The sequence below is a fragment of the Pan troglodytes genome, chromosome 15, assembly GCF_028858775.2.
Source record: "Pan troglodytes isolate AG18354 chromosome 15, NHGRI_mPanTro3-v2.0_pri, whole genome shotgun sequence".
In the NCBI taxonomy this organism is placed as follows: Eukaryota; Metazoa; Chordata; class Mammalia; order Primates; family Hominidae; genus Pan; species Pan troglodytes.
In genome coordinates, this window is record NC_072413.2 from 87,312,524 (window position 1) to 87,331,420 (window position 18,897).

The window sequence follows — 18,897 nt, forward strand, 5'->3', positions numbered from 1 at the left end:
CTGCTGACGACATTTCTTCCTGCTGAGCTGGAGCCCGGGAAGGGGCGGTAAGGTTAGCAGGGAAAATCTAAAATGTCCAGTTTGAAGGGGAAAGTGGCTGTGAGCAGAACCGCGGTGAAGACAGGAGAGAGATGTTTGTTGAGATGTGAGATTTCTGACTATGGTGGAGGTGGGGGCAGGAGAGGCGGCAAAGATTATATAGAAAAGAGAACTTAGACAACGGGGTGCTTTTTAAAAATTCTGTTAAAAATATCTAAGGGCTGTTTTTTTAGAAATCAAGGAAACAAAGGATGAAATACATTCAACATCTTGGCCATTCATTTGATCTTATGTTGGTTTGCTGGGCAAATGGATGATTCTGGATGTGTTCTGAAAACTGGGCCCAAAACTAAGGATAAAGCAGAGTATGGGCTTGGAAACCAGAGAGAACCTGGGCATTCAACCCGGCTGCTTCTCGTCTGGCCCCCATAAAACTTGGCTTAAGCACTGGTGTCTCCCAAACCTTCTGCACAGAGCTGGGAGTTAAGTGAGAAAATACACACCGAAGTGCCTGGTGGAGCGGGGGACCCTGACCCATAATAGACAACGTCCTTCAAAAACATATACCCAGAGGAGAGGAAGCTGACAGTGATCTGGGGCCAAATCTGGAATACAGTGTAGTTTCTTAAAAAAAAAAAAAAAAAGTACCAACCAAATAAATAGTGTTTTTTCTTCCTTCTTAATTCTATGTGGCCAAAGCATGACTCACACTATATTTGCTTATGAAATGAGAATTCATTTTATGAAGTTGTCCTAGAAAACTTACGCTGAGCCCGGCTGATCTGGAGGGGACGAGAGGAAGGCCTGGCCGGCACCAGGACGGATCACACAGGCCGGGTGCTGGTGTCTGTACCCACTGAGGGCCACTAGGAGATGGGAACTGAGGTCATCGATGGTGAACTCGCGGCTCCTGCTTAAGAACCAGAATCCTGACTTCGGACGTTTATGCTGGAGCTTCACATACATTTCAAAACCCATCGTTCAACAAAGACCTCAGATTCGTCTTAAGAGCCCTTGAGAAAAGGACGCCTCTATGACATCACTGTCCTACCCGATGAGTTTCAGTACCATGAGCAGATGACATGTGACCCAAGTACGAAGTGAGCAGGTTTTCTAAACGAGCTATAAATGTGAGCAGCACACTGAGGTTATATTAGCATAGGAATTTATCACGTAAGTTATATGTTTGAACAACAGAAGAGACTTAACATACTGCTGTATCTTTAACTATCATTTTTTGTTAACAAGACAAAAGAATTTACAGTTTCTGCCAACTGTTTGTTGGCCCCTAATACCACGATTAGCTGTTGCCAGGCAACCATGAAGCATGCTTCCTCCCAAATCAGGAAGACCCACTGCTAAATCTAGACTAATTATAAAAGGGGACAAATATTTAAAAGCTTTATATTTATGAAGGATTTGGGAGGTGCCCTGATAAGAATGATTCTTATTAAACGGATCTAACTAAATACAATGCATATGTCTGCAGTGCATTGTCACAGGTTTTGTAAAACAATTTAGGAAAACTGAATGTTTCTGCAACTTTCCTAATTTCCCTCAATAGGATACTAAACAAAACCAGGTGTTTATAATTTGTGGAAGCATGTCTATTGCCTACTTCTCTAAGAATAAGGATGAAAAGAAGCAGCTGAGAGACCTAAGCCTTTTAAAATACATATATATTTGCAAAGAAATTACGAGAACACCACCACCATTTTCACAACCCTTACAGAGCTATGTGCATATAATGCTCAGCAGCTTTCCTCTCAAGTTTCTGCCTTTGTCTGCATTCTCAATTCCCTCTATTTCAAGAGTCACTTAGAATTCTCTGTGTGGAGAAGAGTTTTTCGGTCCCTGAGGCGAGCCTCCTTGCCATCAGCACTAAACTGCTGGTGGCAGGCTCCAACAACCGGAGTTCTAATGTCTAGAGACCCTGCTTCATCCCCAAGAGGGGAGCTGAAGAAACAGAAAAGCTCAACACACACACACACACTCACAGACACACAGATGCATGCACACACACACACACATTTTGGTTCTCTTTTTTTTTTTTTTTTTTGAGACGGAGAGACGGAGTCTTGCTCTGTTGCCCAGGCTGGAGTGCAGTGGCACGATCTCCGTTCACTGCAAGCTCCGCCTCCTGGGTTCACGCTATTCTCCTGCCTCAGCCTCTGAGTAGCTGGGACTACAGGCGCCCACCACCACACCTTTTAGTAGAGACGGGGTTTCACTGTGTTAGCCAGGATGGTCTCGATCTCCTGAACTCGTGATCCGCCCGCCTCAGCCTTCCAAAGTGCTGGATTACAGGCGTGAGCCACCGCGCCCGGCCCATTTTGGTTCTCCTTCATATGCAAAGTGGAGTTTTCTCCCCAAAAGACAAAATTCTGACTACAGAGTCAGAACTAGGACAGGGGTTGGCAAATTATGAACCAAACTGTACTAGCTGGAAGCTAAGTATGGCTTTGACATTTGGTAATGGTCAGGGAAAAAAGAATCAAAAGAAGAATACTATTTCTTGACAAGTGAAAATTATATGAAATTCAAACTTCAATGCCATAAGTAACATTTTATTGGGACACAACACACTCACTTGTTTATGTGTACATCTATTTTGTGCTAAACAGTTACTACATGACCCTTCATAGAAAAAGTTTGCAGAAGCCTGAAGTGGAAGACAGAGTAGTGACATTTTAATTCTTGAAAAAGAAATTGATTTTGGATTAACTTTAAACGTGACCAAAACAAAGCAAATAGGCCATGTCCTACCCAATGGCCTGAAACCTAGGTTGCTCTGAGTGTGTGTTACTCAGTGACTGTCCTACCAAAATTTCCAGAAAACAGTCCCTGTGGAACGCTAATTTAATTATTATTAAATGTAATAATCACTACTTGGAAGCTTTCTGATTTCACTAACCCAATCCTCTCTCCACCTCCACACACAAATTCAAAATGTTTTTCTTAGATTGTTTCTCCTCTGTGTTACTAATGGAACGATCTGAGGCACTCATCAGACTGTCTATGTAAATCTACACCTTTTTTTAAGCTGAAATAATTCTGGTTATTAAAAACAAACACGGGTACTGTTTGTAGGTCTGAGAGGAATATGGAATCAATTATATTTTATGTGTAAATAAGGCCGCCCACCAGATAATGCTGGATGGCTGGTGAACTTTGCTAGAAAAGTGCTGATGCAGATGAAAATTTGAACAGGCTCTCGTGAAAGTCGGAAACACCAAAGGTCTCTTTGCTTTTGCTACCCTCTCTCCCTTCGGTTCTCCATTTACCGAGCCACAGTATTTCTTAAAGCTCGTTGGCAGCCTGCACCTCTGCTTATTCTTGGGAGACACGTGTTTTGCATCCTATTACAACCCATAGTTTTTGCATAACCATGGTGAGAGGAACCATCCTTCCCAATCCCAACCTCAACCAAAGCTTAGAAAAAGTGCCATTCTCAACCTTTCAGAATCACTCATAAGTAAATCCTATAGCAGTCTCTGCTAATGCAAATTTCAACGTGTGCCCGATATAGGTAACTTTTGTACACTCTGCACCGACATAAAGAAAAGAACGAAGATCTTCATGTTTTGTCAGTATTTGCATTTTTGGAAAAAGAGCATGAAAATAACATCAAAATGAAAAATTAGGCCGGGAGCAGTGGCTCACACCTGTAATCCCAGCACTTTGGGAGGCCGAGGTGGGCAGATCATCTGAGGTCAGGAGTTCAAGACCAGCCTGGGCAACATGGTGAAACCCTGTCTCTACCAAAAATACACAATTTAGCCAGGCGTGGTGGCACCTGCCTGTAATCCCAGCTACTCGGGAGGCTGAGGCACGAGAATCATTTGAACCTGGGAGGTGAGGCTTCAGTGAGCAGAGATTGTACCACTGCACTCCACCCTGGGTGCCAGAGTGAGACCCTGTTTCAAAACAAATGAACAAACACACAAACAAAAAGAAGACAAACGAAAAAATTGTATATTTCTGTCCCTAATCCTACAGGATGGAATTAGCTCTCCTAAAATGAGCTCGAATCTTCTGGAATTTGTTCGAGATGTCCCGCACCGTTCTGTGCAGATGCACGCACTTGCTGCGGCCACTATGGGTCTCCAGTCTACTCTGAAAATAATCCCACTGTCTTCAGGCTGTACCTGGGGAAAGGTGTCATTCTGTGAATGAAGATACCTGGTGAAGTTGCGGGTCTCTGGGAGCTCCTGGCCCACACTGTCCTTATAACGCCTGAACCCACATCCGTGGCCACATACTACGGGAAGAAGCGAATCTGGCCCCAGAACTGGACACAAAAGATAGGAGTTCAAGTAACTTATGGCCTAGTTGGCCTGGCTCAAAAAGAGAAGCTGAGTCATTCAGAGTCCCCAAGACTAGAATTAAACGAATAGATTCTTTAAGGAGGAGGTAGAGAAAGGAGAAGCTGCTGGGAGGCCAGAAAGCAGCTGTGGCCTGAGCAGATGTAACACACTGTGAACAAATGGAAGGAGGCAGCGAAGGACAGGTAAGCACAGCAGGGGAGCCTGGTTCCTGCAGAGGCTAATGGAACCCAGGCAGAGGAGGACAGAGGAGCAGGTATCTGAAGCCCCTGGGGACAGCTCTTGCAGCCTGAGGGGTCTCCTGTTCCAGGCACTAGTTCCCTTGAGGCCTGGCCGCATGGTGGTCTGGGGCCTGTGTATGGGATTTCCTTGATGACTATAAAACTGTCTCTTTGTTTGTTTTTTTATTTTTCCTTGTAGTAGTTTAAATGCTCCTTATATTCAGAAATCCAAACTACGATACACCAGGTTTGAGGGTCTCCCTTCAACATCACAGCTTACAGGCCATTCAGTCTCTCCAGGGCCTCTCCTCCGTTAAGTGTGATGGCTGGACTGGGCGCACCCTGCAGCCACTTTGGATTAATATTCTAGGACCCCATTTCCAAGCCTCCAGGAGTTACCACGTGCCACCACTTCTCTTTACCCATCGGAACACGAGATTGGGGTTAGGGGAGGTGTGTTCCAGGACTCACCCACAGTCACTCACTGGGCAGGCGCAGAGGGGCACCTGGAAACCAGGTCACCGCTGTTTCCATGACACGGGTGGCCTCTGGTATTAGAATTAAAAATGTATAAACAAGAAAATGGGGGAAGCAGATTTCACAGAAAAGTCTGTGCTTTAAGCAAAGAAAAAGGAATCTGAACACTTCGTTAACTGGGTATAGCTAACCATTGGAGCAACAGCAAAACCAAGGCAGAGGCTGAGGGGGAGATGCACTTTAGCCCAGGGGGGTCTCTGGAATCTGCTCTCTGCCCTCTGGGTGTGCGTTTTAACCCTTCCACAGCCAGCCAAGGCCGGGCCTCTACAGCGGATTCCCACAGGGGTGCGACGGAACCATTTTCTGGTTTAATGCTGAAATGGCAGGCTTGAGCCTCACCTCACTCAGTAAAAAGAATCTCACTTAGTAATGAAAACCCAATTAAGCTCTGCCAAGAGTGACCGATGGCGTTGGCTTCCTGGGGCTCTCAGTCTGCAGTCACAGACCTACCTGAAAGAGGAGTTTCCGCTGCCTTAAGTCACCAAGACTGGGCAAGCCCAGATCTCTAAAAACAGGTCTGTATCTAAGCCTGACAGTATGAACTCTTCTCTGTGTGAAAATAGAACGTCGCTAAGTGCCATCCTACCCATGCGGGGGTGGGGACAGTGACCAATGCTCCTGGCCAGCGAGCACCCATTCCCTCCAGCAACGGCTCTCCAAATTCCCCTGGGTGCCAGCACCCTAGTGCAGGGTGGGCAAAATACCAGCCACAAGTCAAAAAATGTACACCGTCCTCTGCTACAATGAATAGCTTAGGGAGGAGGATGTGGCTTTAGGTCAATGGCAGTCAGGTCTGAATTCTGTGGGAGGAGATCTTCTCTTTTTTCACTGGACTTGAACCTGCAGGGACTCACAGGGGGTCGGGCAGCCATCCTGCCTCCACGAGGCGACAGAGTGCCTAAGAACCAAGCCAACACAGAGAAGAGATTCTGAAGGATGGAGAGAGCGGCTCGGCTGACCTGCAGCCAGGAAGTCACGGCTTCATGTCTTTGTCCAAAGTTAGACCTACTCCCGGACTTTCCAGTTGGATAAAGCTACCCGATTTTCATTGGCACGAAAGCCACTTTGAGTCATCTTTCTCTCAGTCGCAAAGACAACTACTAATGAATCCACTGATAATGAATTCAAATGGAGACGAAGCTCAAGGTTACCTCTCCCACTGCCTTTAAGGAAAGGGTCCATCATGCAAATGGAATTATTACAGACAAGGATGAAAAGAGAAACAGGGATTCTGCTTAAGAAAAGTACCTGCTAGCATTTGGGCACCATATATACCACACTAACTACTATAAAAGAGCCTTATTACCTAGTCTTATTTGGGGCTGGATGGCCTATCAGCGTTCTACACTTGGCAACCCTTTAGTTAGCATCTAGTTGCCATGAAAAATCCTTATATCTTTTGGCCAGGCACTGTGGCTCACACCTGTAATCCCAGCACTTTGCGAGGCCGAGGCAGGCAGATCACCTGAGGTCAGGAGTTTGAGACAAGCCTGACCAATATGGAGAAACCCCGTCTCTACTAAAAATACAAAATTAGCCGGGCGTGGCAGTGCCCACCTGTAATCTCAGCTACTTGGGAGGCTGAGGCAGAAGAATCACTTGAACCTGGGAGGCAGAGGTTGTGGTGAGCCAAGATCACGCCAGTGCATTCCAGCCTGGGCAACAATCGCGAAACTCCGTCTAAAAAAAAAAAAAAACCCTGACATCTTTTAAAAAAATATCTTATATCTTTTAAAAAAAAAAAGATATTTATAAATACCTTGTATCTTTTAAAAAATAAGGTGTATCGGGCCGGTGAGGTGGCTCATACCTGTAATCCCAGCACTTTGGGAGGCCAGGTCAGGAGTTCGAGACCAGCCTGGCCAACATGGTGAAACCCTGTTTCTACTAAAAATACAAAAAATTAGTCAGGCATGGTGGCATGTGCATGTAATCCCAGCTACTCGGGAGGCTGAGGCAGGAGAATCACTTGAACTTGGGAGGCGGAGGTTGCAGTGAGCCGAGATCACGCCATTGCACTCCAGCCTGGGCGACAAGGCGAGACTCGGCCTCAAAAAAAAAAAAAAAAAAAAAAAGGTGTATGGCAATTAAGAGGATGGGATACTAGCATAAAACTAGATACCTATGGCCGGGCGCAGTGGCTCATGCCTGTAATCCCAGCACTTTGGGAGGCCAAGGTGGGCGGATCACAAGATCAGGAGGTCAAGACCATCCTGGCTAACCGGATGAAACCCCGTCTCTACTAAAAATACAAAAAAATTTAGCCGGGCATGGTGGCACTTGTCTGTAGTCCCAGCTACTCAGGAGGCTGAGACAGGAGAATCGCTTGAACCTGGGAGGCAGAGGTTGCAGTGAGTTGAGATCATGCCACTGCACTCCAGCCTGGGTGACAGAGCGAGACTCCGTCTCAAAAAACAAACAAACAAACAAACAAACAAAAACAACTATACACCTACCTCTGTGAAATCTAGAAATAGAACAAAGCACTGGTGCAAAACAAGTGTACTATAAATGCAGCATTCAAATCCATGGGGGAGATTAGGACAATTCAAACCCAGATGCAAAGAACCATCAAAAATGAGTGAAGGCCAGCCGGGCACAGTGGCTCACACCTGTAATGCCAGCACTTGGGGAGGCCGAGGCAGGCGGATCATTTGAGGTCAGGAGTTTGAGACCAGCCTGGCCAACATGGTGAAACCCCATCTCTACTAAAAATACAAAAAGTAGCTGGGTGTGGTGGCTGGCACCTGTAATCCCAGCTACTCGGGAGGCTGAGGAATGAGAGTCACATGAACCTGTGAGACAGAGGTTGCAGTGAGCCGAGATTGCACTACTGCACTCTAGCCTGGGTGACAGAGCAAGACTCGGTCTCAAAAAAAAAAAAAAAAAAAAAAAAAAAGCCAAGGCCCTCGGACTAAAAACTGGGCCTTAAGAGAAGAATACAGCTGGCCAATCCACACGGGCAAGGGTGTCAGCCTCAGCAATTGTAAAAGTAAGGAAAATCAAGCCAAAACCAATCTCTATCAATGGATTAGCAGATACTTAAAAAACTGACAAGACCCAGGGATGACAGGAGAACAGTCAAATATAATATCACAGGACATCTAAGGTGATATAACTTGGAGAAGGGGTAGGGAAAGAAACTTGGATAAATATGTCTATCTCCTTGGTCCATAAATTCAGCTTCTAGGAATTAAACTTTACATTTTACAGCCCACCAATAAAAGGACTCGGGCTTTAATACTGGACAGACCTGAGTGTGTCTTACAATCCCACCACACCTTGCTAGCTGGCAGACCCTGGGAAAGTTACTTGTAGAGTAGATATATACTACTAGCCCCTAAATCATAGGACTGGTAGAACTGCATTTATGTACTTAGCATAGCACCAGGCCTAAAGACAGGACCACAGAGGTTATGAGCACTCGCAGTGATACCTCAACCCATATCCTCTGTGCTAGAGGCTGCCCCCACTGCCGACTGCCCTGTAAGCTCACAACCACCACCTTCTACAGAAATCCTTTTCGCTGAAGGTCTCAAGAGGCCTGGGATTACAAGATAAATGACTGATAGTACAAAAGCCCTGTCGCTTTGTCCCAAAGACGACAACTCTAGAACAGTCCCTCAGCAAATCACTCACAACCAAGTCCCTGTCTCAGATTCTGCTTCTAGAGAATCCAGCCTAAGACCCAACTGTTAGGATTTTTATTACCAGGCAAGGGTGCAAAGGTCTAAGTCTCTGCACATAACATAAAGAAATGGAAAACAACCAAAATGTCCAACCACAAACAGATGAATCCATACAAGGGGACATTGCACACATAGTAAAAAAAGAGTACCGTGTATCCATATGAACTGACAAGACTGCCGGGCGCAGCGGCTCACACCTGTAGTCCCAGCACTTTGGGAGGCAGGGGATCACTTGAGGTTAGGAGTTCAAGACCAGCCTGGCCAACATGGTGAAACCCCTTCTCTCCTAAAATACGAAAATTAGCTGGGCGTGGTGGCGCATGCCTGTAATCCCAGCTATTCGGGAGGCTGAAGCAGGGGAATCGCTTGAACCTGGGAGGAGAAGGTTGCAGTGAGCCGAGATCATGGCACTGCATGCAGCCTGGGCAACAGAGCAAGATGCTGTCTTAAAAAAAAAAAAAGAATTGACAAGAGACGAAGTCCATGTATACTACTGTATGACGCAGCACATGCAATATGAGCTCAGGCACAAGTAAAGTTTGTGTGGGTAAAGTCACATGTGAAAAGATATTCCAATACCAATGTCCACAGCAGCAGCAGTATTCACAGTAGCAACCCAAATGTCCCTCGATGGCGAATGGATAAACAAAATGTGGTATTATACATACATACAAGAGAGTATTACTCAGCCTTGAAAGGGGCAAAAGTACTGATACATGCTACAACATGGATGAATCTTGGGGACACTGTGCTAAGTGAAAGAAGTCAGTCACAAAAGGACAAACACTATATTATTCCACATATATGAGGTACCCAGAGTAGTCAAATTCGTAGAAACAGAAAGTAGAATGGTGGTTGCCCGGGGCTGGAGAGAAGGGGAAAGGGGGAGTTGGAGAGTATCAGTTTTGCAGAAAGTTCTAGAGATTGGTTGCACAACGGTGTGAATAGACTTAACCCTACTGAACTATACTTAAAAGTGATTAAAAGTACATTTTACATTATGGGTATTTTACCACAATTGAGAATTAAAAAGAAAATTTTAAAATTTTTTCTTAAAATGTAACAACACAGAAGTAGGGATACTTTTATTTGGTTCTTTAAACTGTTTTATTCTTTGACCATTCTACATGAGTATATATTGACTTAATAATTAGAAAATACAATAAGCTATTTTAATTCTGGGAAAATACTAATACACTACAAAACGATAAATATTTTACTACACTAGGCTGGTAATCTAAGTCATTCAGGAGTGTGGGTCTTTGGCGGTGAGTGTTTACTTGTTTTTAATAGTGTATAAATTTAACTCTGGTCACTTGTTTTGTCAGCTTCATTTCTTATCTCAGCTCAACCAAAAGAACTTAAATGACATCATCAGTCATTGTTCTGTGACCATTAAAATGTCTAGGTTAATTCCAGAAAAACTGTCAACTAAAGATACTTTTAGAATATTCCCCTTCCAGATTTTCTTGATTCATTCATTCAACAAAGACTTCTTGAGTGCTTACTAAGTGTCATGCAACACACAAAGTCTTAGGGACACCACGGTGGCCAAGATGAGCTCAGTTTGTGGATCTCAAACTGGGAAAAGACAGACATGAGATGGACAGGGTGGTGTGGAGCTCTGCTTGTGTTTCCCTACTAGGCCACACGTGTATGCACAAACATACAGACACAGTCACTGAAGCCATCTTTCTCAATGATGTTGATGTTAGCTAACCGAGAACCTTCAAAAATCCCAACAGAGTATGAGATTTTCAGTAACCAAGACAGTTGAATTTGCTTAATCTGAGACACTCTCATAAACTCAGCCTAAAAGAATGGAAATTTCTTTCTTGCTCAAATTTAATTACTCTTCCCGGCTTGCAATAAAGGTCACCTCCCCAGTAATCATGTCTCAGAAAGCCTAGTCATCTCCTTGAATTATTTTCCTAAATGCACTTGATAGATGTTCTTTGATACCAGATCAGCCCCCTCCATATCACCTGGCTCAGACAAACAAAGAGAAGGGTGTGATAAATGTGTCTTTGATGCCCAGGGCCCAGCATCATTCTAGGGCACAAAGACCATCGATCCTTTTTATTCCTTCTCCTACTCATTCTAGACTCTAAATCCAAACACCTTTCTGATCTTAAAATCATTTCCTGAATTATTGTCTCTTGGTGCAGCATCACACAGCAATATCTTGATGAGATAGCACAAATAATTGCTAAATAAAATCTTTAACGTCGGCATAACCCTGAAAGGATATACAATGAAAATAAGATCGTCACAATGAGGATGAAGCCAAGCGTCAATAGTCCATCAGCTCACCCTTCCACTTGCGCAGGAGATCAAAGGCAAGGGCAGCAAACCCAACTAATGAATCTGGGTGTCCAGTCTCCCAGGCATGTCTTTGATTCTCCCCCTTCCCCGAACTCTCCTCCATGGCTTTGCTGTCCTCAGAATGTTGTCCACAGCACGGTTAGAGGAACAAAGAACAGGCAGACCCCAGAACTGCTGTCGAATAGAATGAATATGCAGCTCAGACTCAGGGCAGGCTGAGAAAACTGCAGGGAATTTTAGATGTCACTCTGCCGAAAGATCTGCGTGGGCTATATTGCATACCAGCTCGGAGTTCCTTTTCTAGCATTAACATCAGATTTGTGCTGATCCAGCCATATTCTCCTGGTGGCTCCTGTGGGACTGAGTGCCCATCAATCTGTGAGCCAGATGGCTTAAGCTTATGTGTAGCTGCTGGTCACAGAGGGAAGTGGGGCTAAAGGGGCCCATGCAGATGGTGAGTGGAGCTCTCTAACCACTGGCTGCATCTATCCCAGGCAACTGTCTAAAGAATGATGCTGCTTTCCCTTCTCCCAAGATCCTAGATAAACTCCTTGTTATAAACTACTGCAGCAATGGCCCATGACAATCATGCTTTCCTGTACCCACACCCTCCTGTGGTCCCCGCCAAAAGGAATCTGGCTTGGCCTCTTGACTTGCTACAGCCAATAGGACATTAGCAAATATGATACATGGAGAAACTGTTGCGTATTGTGTATTGGGGCTTGCTTTCTCTTGTTGCTGGGAACCCTTCTGCCATCAAGTGAAAAAGCTTGGAATCGCTTCCTGAAGGATGTGAGACCCCACAGAGACAGGCCCCAGCTGTCCCAGCCATCCCAGCTGAGGTCCAAATATACAAGGGAGCCCAGCTAACACCACAAGGAATAGAGATGAGCCATTCAAGCTGAGCCAACATACAGAATTGCTGAGCAAACAATGATTCTTCTTCTTCTTTTTTTTTTTTTTGAGTCTCACTCTGTCACCAAGGCTGGAGTGCAGTGCTACGATCATGGCTCACTGCGGCCTCGATCTCCCAGGCTCAAGCAATCCTCCTACCTGTCTCCTGAATAGCTAGGACTACAGACACGTGTCACCATGTCCAACTACTTTTTTTTTTTTTTTAATATAGAGATGGAGTCTCACTATGTTGCCCAGACTGGTCTCGAACTCCTGGGCTCAGGTGATCCTCTCACCTCAGCCTCCCAAAGTGCTGGGATTACAGGCATGAGCCACTGCGCCCAGCCTATGATGAATTTTTTTTTTTTTTTTTTGAGATGGAGTCTTGCTCTGTCACCCAGGCTGGAGTGCAATGGTGCGATCTTGGCTCACTGCAACCTCCGCCTCCCAGGTTCAAGTGATTCTCCTGCCTCAGCCTCCCGAGTAGCTAGATTACAGGCGCCTATCACCACGCCTGGCTACTTTTTGTATTTTTAGTAGAGACGGGGTTTCGCCATGTTGGCCAGGCTGGTTTTGAACTCCTGACCTCAGGTGATCTGCCAGCCTTGGCCTCCCAAAGTGCTGGGATTACAGGAGTGAGCCACCACACCCGGCCACCAATGATGATTCTTTTAAGCCATTAATTTGAGGTGTTTGATCAGCAGCAGGAGCTAACTCATATAACATTCTATGCAATAGAACCTGCACCACAAAGCAGGATTTCAAGACTGCAATTGGCTTCAAGATGTAGTTTGACAGGTGACTTTAGTGGGTACCTAATGCAAAAAAAACAAAAAATAAGTAAAACAGTAAAAACAATCGACAATACTTTATAAAGCCTGGCCTCTGACAGTGAGTGAGGAAGCTCATAGGATGAAATCATCTGCACGTGACACAGCTGTTTTACATTCAACAGCAGCTCACTCAAGGTAACTCTTCCTACCAGCTCAGTGATGCCAGCTTCAGGAACAGCCACCCCACTTCCTGCGATGTTTTAGAAGGCAAGAGTTCTGGGTGTTAGTGCTGGAGCTGACAGGTAAATGTCCTCTGAGAGTTCCTTCTGCCTCTGAGAGCCAGGAAGAAATCTAGACACCCTGGAGGGAATCACTCAGAAATCATTAGACAGTCATTGTACTTCTGAAAGTGCCTGTTTCCTGTTAAGCAGCTCAAAATATCACCTGAGGGAAAGGCAAATTTCAGCAGGGGTAAAGTGTAGGGTCCCGCAGGAGGACTTCACTTATACGAGTGTCTCGTAGAAGCACACCGGATCCTGACACTCCTCTGTCTCTGTGGGATCTGAAATGGTGACAAACAGGAGTTTGGCACCTTTGATTGCAACAATTGAACCTACCTCCTTTCCCTCCCCATAGAAATCCCTCCTTTCCCTGAACCTCTTATGGTACCAGTTCGGGGCCTGTTAGGAACCGGCTGCACAGCAGGAGGTGAGCGGCAGGCGAGCAGGCATTACTGCCTGAGTTCGCCTCCCTGCTGTCCCATCAGCTGCAGCATTAGATTCTCATAGGAGTGCAAACCCTACTGTGAACTGCACATGTGAGGGATCTAGGATGCGCGCTCCTTATGGGAATTTAACTAATGCCTGATCCCAGGTGGAACAGTTTCATCCCAAAACTATGCCCCCTACCACTGAAAAACTGTCTTCCATGAAACCACTCCCTGGTGCCAAAAAGGTTGGGGACTGCTATATTAGGGCATCTTATATCCCCCAATTAACCAGTAAGTTTCTTTAGAGTATTAACTATGTTTTAACCTTCTCTCCTTCCCTCCCTTTTTCTTTTCTTTCTTCTTCTTCTTTTTTTTTTTTTTTTTTTTTTTGAGGCGGAGTTTCACTCATGTTGCCCAGGCTGGAGTGCAATGGCGTGATCTCGGCTCACTGCAACCTCCACCTGCCGGATTCAAGTGATTCTCTTGCTTCAGCCACCCAAGTAAGCTGGGATTACAGGTGCCCACCACCATGCCCAGCTAATTTTTGTATTTTTAGTAGAGATGGAGTTTCACCATGTTGACCAGGCTGGTCTTAAACTCCTGACCTCAGGTGATCCACCCATCTCAGCCTCCCACAGTACTGGGATTACAGGTGTGAGCCAACACACCCGGCCCCTTTTTCTTTCTCTCATTCATTGATTCAGCAATTGGTTATTAAAAAGCTACAGCCAGGCACAATACAGGAAGCAGCTCACAGCCCAGAGGGGAGAATGCCAAGAAATAATTATAAAACATAATCTTGGCTAACCGTTATCAAGCACCTTTTATGTGTCAGGCTGTGTTCTAAGGATTTTAAATGTTCACTCATTTAATCCTTGCATCAACCCTATGAGAAAGGCACTGTATTTATCCTCAGATACAGACAAGGACACTAATGCACAGACAGGTGATACAGCCTGGTTGTGCGCAGCAGTGACTGGTGGAGCTGACCACTCAAATCCGGGTTCTCCCTGCCTTCCTGCACCGTGGCCAGATGAAGCTGCCGACCCGATGCATCTGTATTCTATTTCATGGGCAATGTCAACTCAACCTAGGTTTTGGACTAAACGATGGTTACATGAAAGACGGGCTGGAATGGAGAACGGAGGCAGAAACACCAGACAGAGAAGCTATTGCAGGGAGTGTGAAGATGAGGTGCTGAGGGCCCAGACTGGGCCAACAGGAAAGGCCACCAGGGGCCTGGGCCCAAGAGGACACTTCTGAGACAAAATCAATAGGATGTTGGTACCTGAGTCAAGGGAAGAATCAAAGACAATTCTGAGTTGCTGACTTTGGATACTGGGTTGTACTGGGGTGAAGAGAAAGACCTGAGGAGGCAGGAAAATTCAAGAGGCAGAACAGCTTTGGAAGGTATGTGAGGGGTCACCAAGACCAGCCCCAGTGACTCACTAGGAGGACTCACAGGACACAGCGTACAGTCATGCTCATGGCTATGATTTATTTCAGCAAAAGGATATGAAGCACAAATAGCAAAGGGAAAAGGAGCATGGGGGTGAAGTCCAGAGGAACCCAGACGCAAGCCCCCACCCAGGAAAGTCACACAGAATGCACTTGCTTCCCCAGCTACACATCCTGCCAGCACACATGAAGTGCTGTTTGCAAGGGAAGAGCCTCAGAGCCTCAGTGCCCAAGGTTTTTACTGGGGACTCTTCAGGTAGACACCCTATGCCTAGAGCACACCAAAATGTCAGATTTCTTCCACCAACCACAGTGTTTCCACAAACAATGCAGGCACCAGGAGCCCCTCTTCTAGGTCTGGGTATGCCGAGAACCCTCCTGAAATCCAAATTTGCAGACACCAACCAAGGGCTAACCTTGCAAGCAGAACTTTCTAAGGAGAGAACCCTCAGGCTTGCTATGTTCAATCTTCTGCACTGGAGGAAATGATGTAGCTCCATTTTATACATGGGATGTCTTACACGCAACATCCAAGTGCTCAGATTTTATACAAGATAGTAATCCTTGAGTAATGTTCAGATGATTAAACTTGAGTCAACACTTTTCTCATATTTGAATATAACATCAAAAATAAACAACATATTACAAATCACCAACCAGGGCTAATAGGTCTCAAGGTTGCTGGTACTTCCCTTGCCATCCAGTAAGAGCAGGAGCTCAAGGATGACGCTTTGCATTTCATTACTAAGATAGGTAAACATCAGATCTGCTGCAGAATCAAACACAATTAAAACTTTAATTAACTGAAACCTAACTAGCCCCCAACTTCAAATAAAAAACATTTGCGGGCAGCCGGGAAGGGGAAGATAGAGGTTATAGTACTTCATTTTTAAGAAAAAGGGGCAAGTCAGAGGCTCATATATGGAATTTATTCAAAATCATCATCTCTTGCAGCCTCCCAAGGGTGGGCACGTATTTTACATCAACATAATTACACAGTGAACACTGAAGGGCAAAATTCAGTGTCCTCCAACACATCAAGTATTCATTCAGCGTGTTCTATCTATTGGCAGAAAACAGACCCATTGATTTGGAATGTATTTTTAATAATAGAAGTTCAAACAAAAGGTTTGTAACCAGGGTACCCCTGTTTCCCAAACTTTGTGTTAACTCAGGATTCCATGGTATGAAAATCTCTCAAATATTTTCTGCAGAATCACCCACACACTGGTCCCTTGCTAGAGGCTAAATAAACCTGATATCCTTTAAGTTTTCATATAACCTGGTATCCTCTTGCATACCTCAGTGAGATAGCTAATCCCCAACCATGTTGCAAGAATCAGACTCAAGTATTATCAGCAGTGAGACAAACCCCTCATGGGTCTCCTCATCACACTCAGGGGAATGGGAAGCCCTGCTCTGATAAAGACAAAAAGCCACTTCACATCAATACAAACTTCAGATAAAGCAGGAAGGCTGATAGCATGAGGAAGGAGAAGCTAACTGAGATTTAGGGTTCAGAGGCACCTGGGCTAAATGCCAAACAAAATATACCTCCCAGGAAGCATCAAAAGTGAAAAAAGCCTTAAAGTATTAAGAGAACTGTTATACTGGCTATAAAACCCAATACAAACGGCAGACAGCATGGCTGCGCGATTCTCACCCAGCCGACTCTGCGGAGTTTTTATGAACGGTTTATATGCAGGGAGTTGGGGTCAAGGGGAAAGGACCCTTCTTCTTGGGGTTTGAAATTTTAAAAAATTGGCCAGGCATGGTGGCTCAAGCCTGTAATCCCAGCACTTTGGGAGGCCGAGGTGGGCAGATCACTTGAGGCCAGTAGTTCAATACCAACCTGGGCAATATGGCGAAAACCCCTCTCTACTAAAAAACACAAGAAAATTAGCTGGGCATGGTGGTGCGCACCTGTAATCCCACCTACTCGGGAGGCTGAGACACAAGAATCTCTTGAACCTGGGAGGTGGAGGTTGTAGTGAGCAGAGATTGCGCTGCTGCACTCCAGCCTGGGCAAATCTGTCTCAAAAATATATTAAAAAATAAAAAAAAATTAAGGGCTGGGTAATCCCAGCACTTTGGGAGGCTGAGGCGGGTGGATCACGAGGTCGGGAGATCGAGACCATCCTGGCTAAAACAGTGAAAACCCGTCTCTACTAAAAATACAAAAACTAGCCAGGAGTGATGGTAGGCGCCTGTAATCCCAGCTACTTCGGGAGGCTGAGGCAGGAGAATTGCTTGAACCTGGGCGGCAGAGGTTGCAGTGAGCCGAGATTGAGCCACTGCACTCCAGCATGGGCGACAGAGTGAGATTCTGTCTCAAAAAAATGAAATAAAATAAAAATTAAGAAGTTGTATTCTGATCACACTTCCCATTCACTTTCTAGACTTTGGCTTGAAGACACACTGGCCAAAGAGGTTGTCTTTGTATTCTCTTAATAGATCTTGCATTCAATTTTGTTTGTTTAGAGTACTTGACAACTGAGTTTCTTTTTCCTTCCATTCCTGTCTTTCTTCTTTCCTTTTTTTTTAAAATAAAAAAACAAACAAGAAGCCCAACAAACACAACTACACATCAACTTATTTTTAAGTATCTGAAGAGGCCCAGGGCAATGATCTACCACTCCAGGCCCTCAACTGGATTGTCTCGCTGCCTTAAAGAAAACAGGTAAATTATTTCCTGAACAAAAGCAAGAATCTTTTAGGTCCTATGATCTCATTTCAAATCCTTTTACCCACTCCCTACTCCACTGGCCCTGATACTGCAATCCTCTTTGGGTAATCTGAGGTCCGTGGGTGCCAGGGCCACAGTTGCCTTAGAGTTCCTCCCGGCTTGCTGCCGTTGCTCACTGCTGGGAGGGGCAGCATGCCAGGGTTCGGGACCCCATAATGGCTCTGCTCTTACAGGGCAACTGTTAATAATTAGCAGGAAGCATTTTCCCTTTAAATCTCACAGCTTGAACAGTAAGATCTCGTAGTGCCAAAGAAACATTTAATTCTAGAGAAGTGAGACTTGCTTCCAACATATTTTGTGTGGTTCTACCCATACAATTAAATGGCTTCATTCATCTATCAGTAGATGGTTATGAAGCCAGGTGCTAAGGTAAAGTTGGGGGCATGAAGGGGAACAAGAGAGGATATGGGCTCCTGCCCTCACACAACTTGGAGTCTACTGAGAAGAGATGCCTTTAAAGTGTAAATGCCAGGACAGACAATATGCTTGGGCCACACAAGGACATAGTGTTCTTGTCTGGAGGGGGCTGCAGAGGGAAGAACAGAGAAAAGAGGGAGCAACATGGTGGCATAGTCAAAAAATGAAGGACATTCAGTAAGGCTGAGAAGGGGACCGGTGGGGCAGTCAAGAGTCATATGAGGTGCTCCTCTGCAAGGAACTGTCAGGGCAAACGGATGTTTCGGAGGAATCACCATGCTGAATACTCGCTGAGTCCTAGCCAGGTACAGCAGAGGCACACCAGGAAGAGGCAAGAAGGAGGCCAGGTGGGAGTCAATGGCAGCTATCCAGTTAGAAGGTCATCCATCCATCCATCCATTCAAAACTACCAGCCTCGTGCTACTATGGGCTGGGGACTGTTCCAAAGCCTAAGGATACAGCAGAGAGCAAAACAAAGTCCCTGCTCTCAAGGAATTTACATAAAACAAATATATAATGTGCAAGTGGTAATAAAAGCTAAGGAGAAAACTTAAAGGCAATGGGAATTAAAGAATGACAGTGGGAGCCGGGTGCAGTGGCTCATGCCTGTAATCCCAGCACTTTGGGAGGCCAAGGTGGGCAGATCACAAGGTCAGGAGATCAAGACCATCCTGGCTAACACCATGACACTCCATCTCTACTAAAAATACAAAAAATTAGCCAGGCGTGGTGGCAGGCAACTGTAGTCCCAGCTACTCGGGAGG

The 18,897-nt window shown here is 45.3% G+C and overlaps 1 protein-coding gene and 1 pseudogene across 14 annotated transcripts in view; both read right to left on the reverse strand.

Moving 5' to 3' along the window:
* Positions 1–18,897, reverse strand: part of FOXN3 (forkhead box N3) — a 461,111-nt gene that overhangs the window by 148,428 nt on the left and 293,786 nt on the right. The window lies entirely within an intron of this gene.
* Positions 1–18,897, reverse strand: part of LOC134808309 (adenylyl cyclase-associated protein 2-like) — a 59,750-nt pseudogene that overhangs the window by 15,540 nt on the left and 25,313 nt on the right.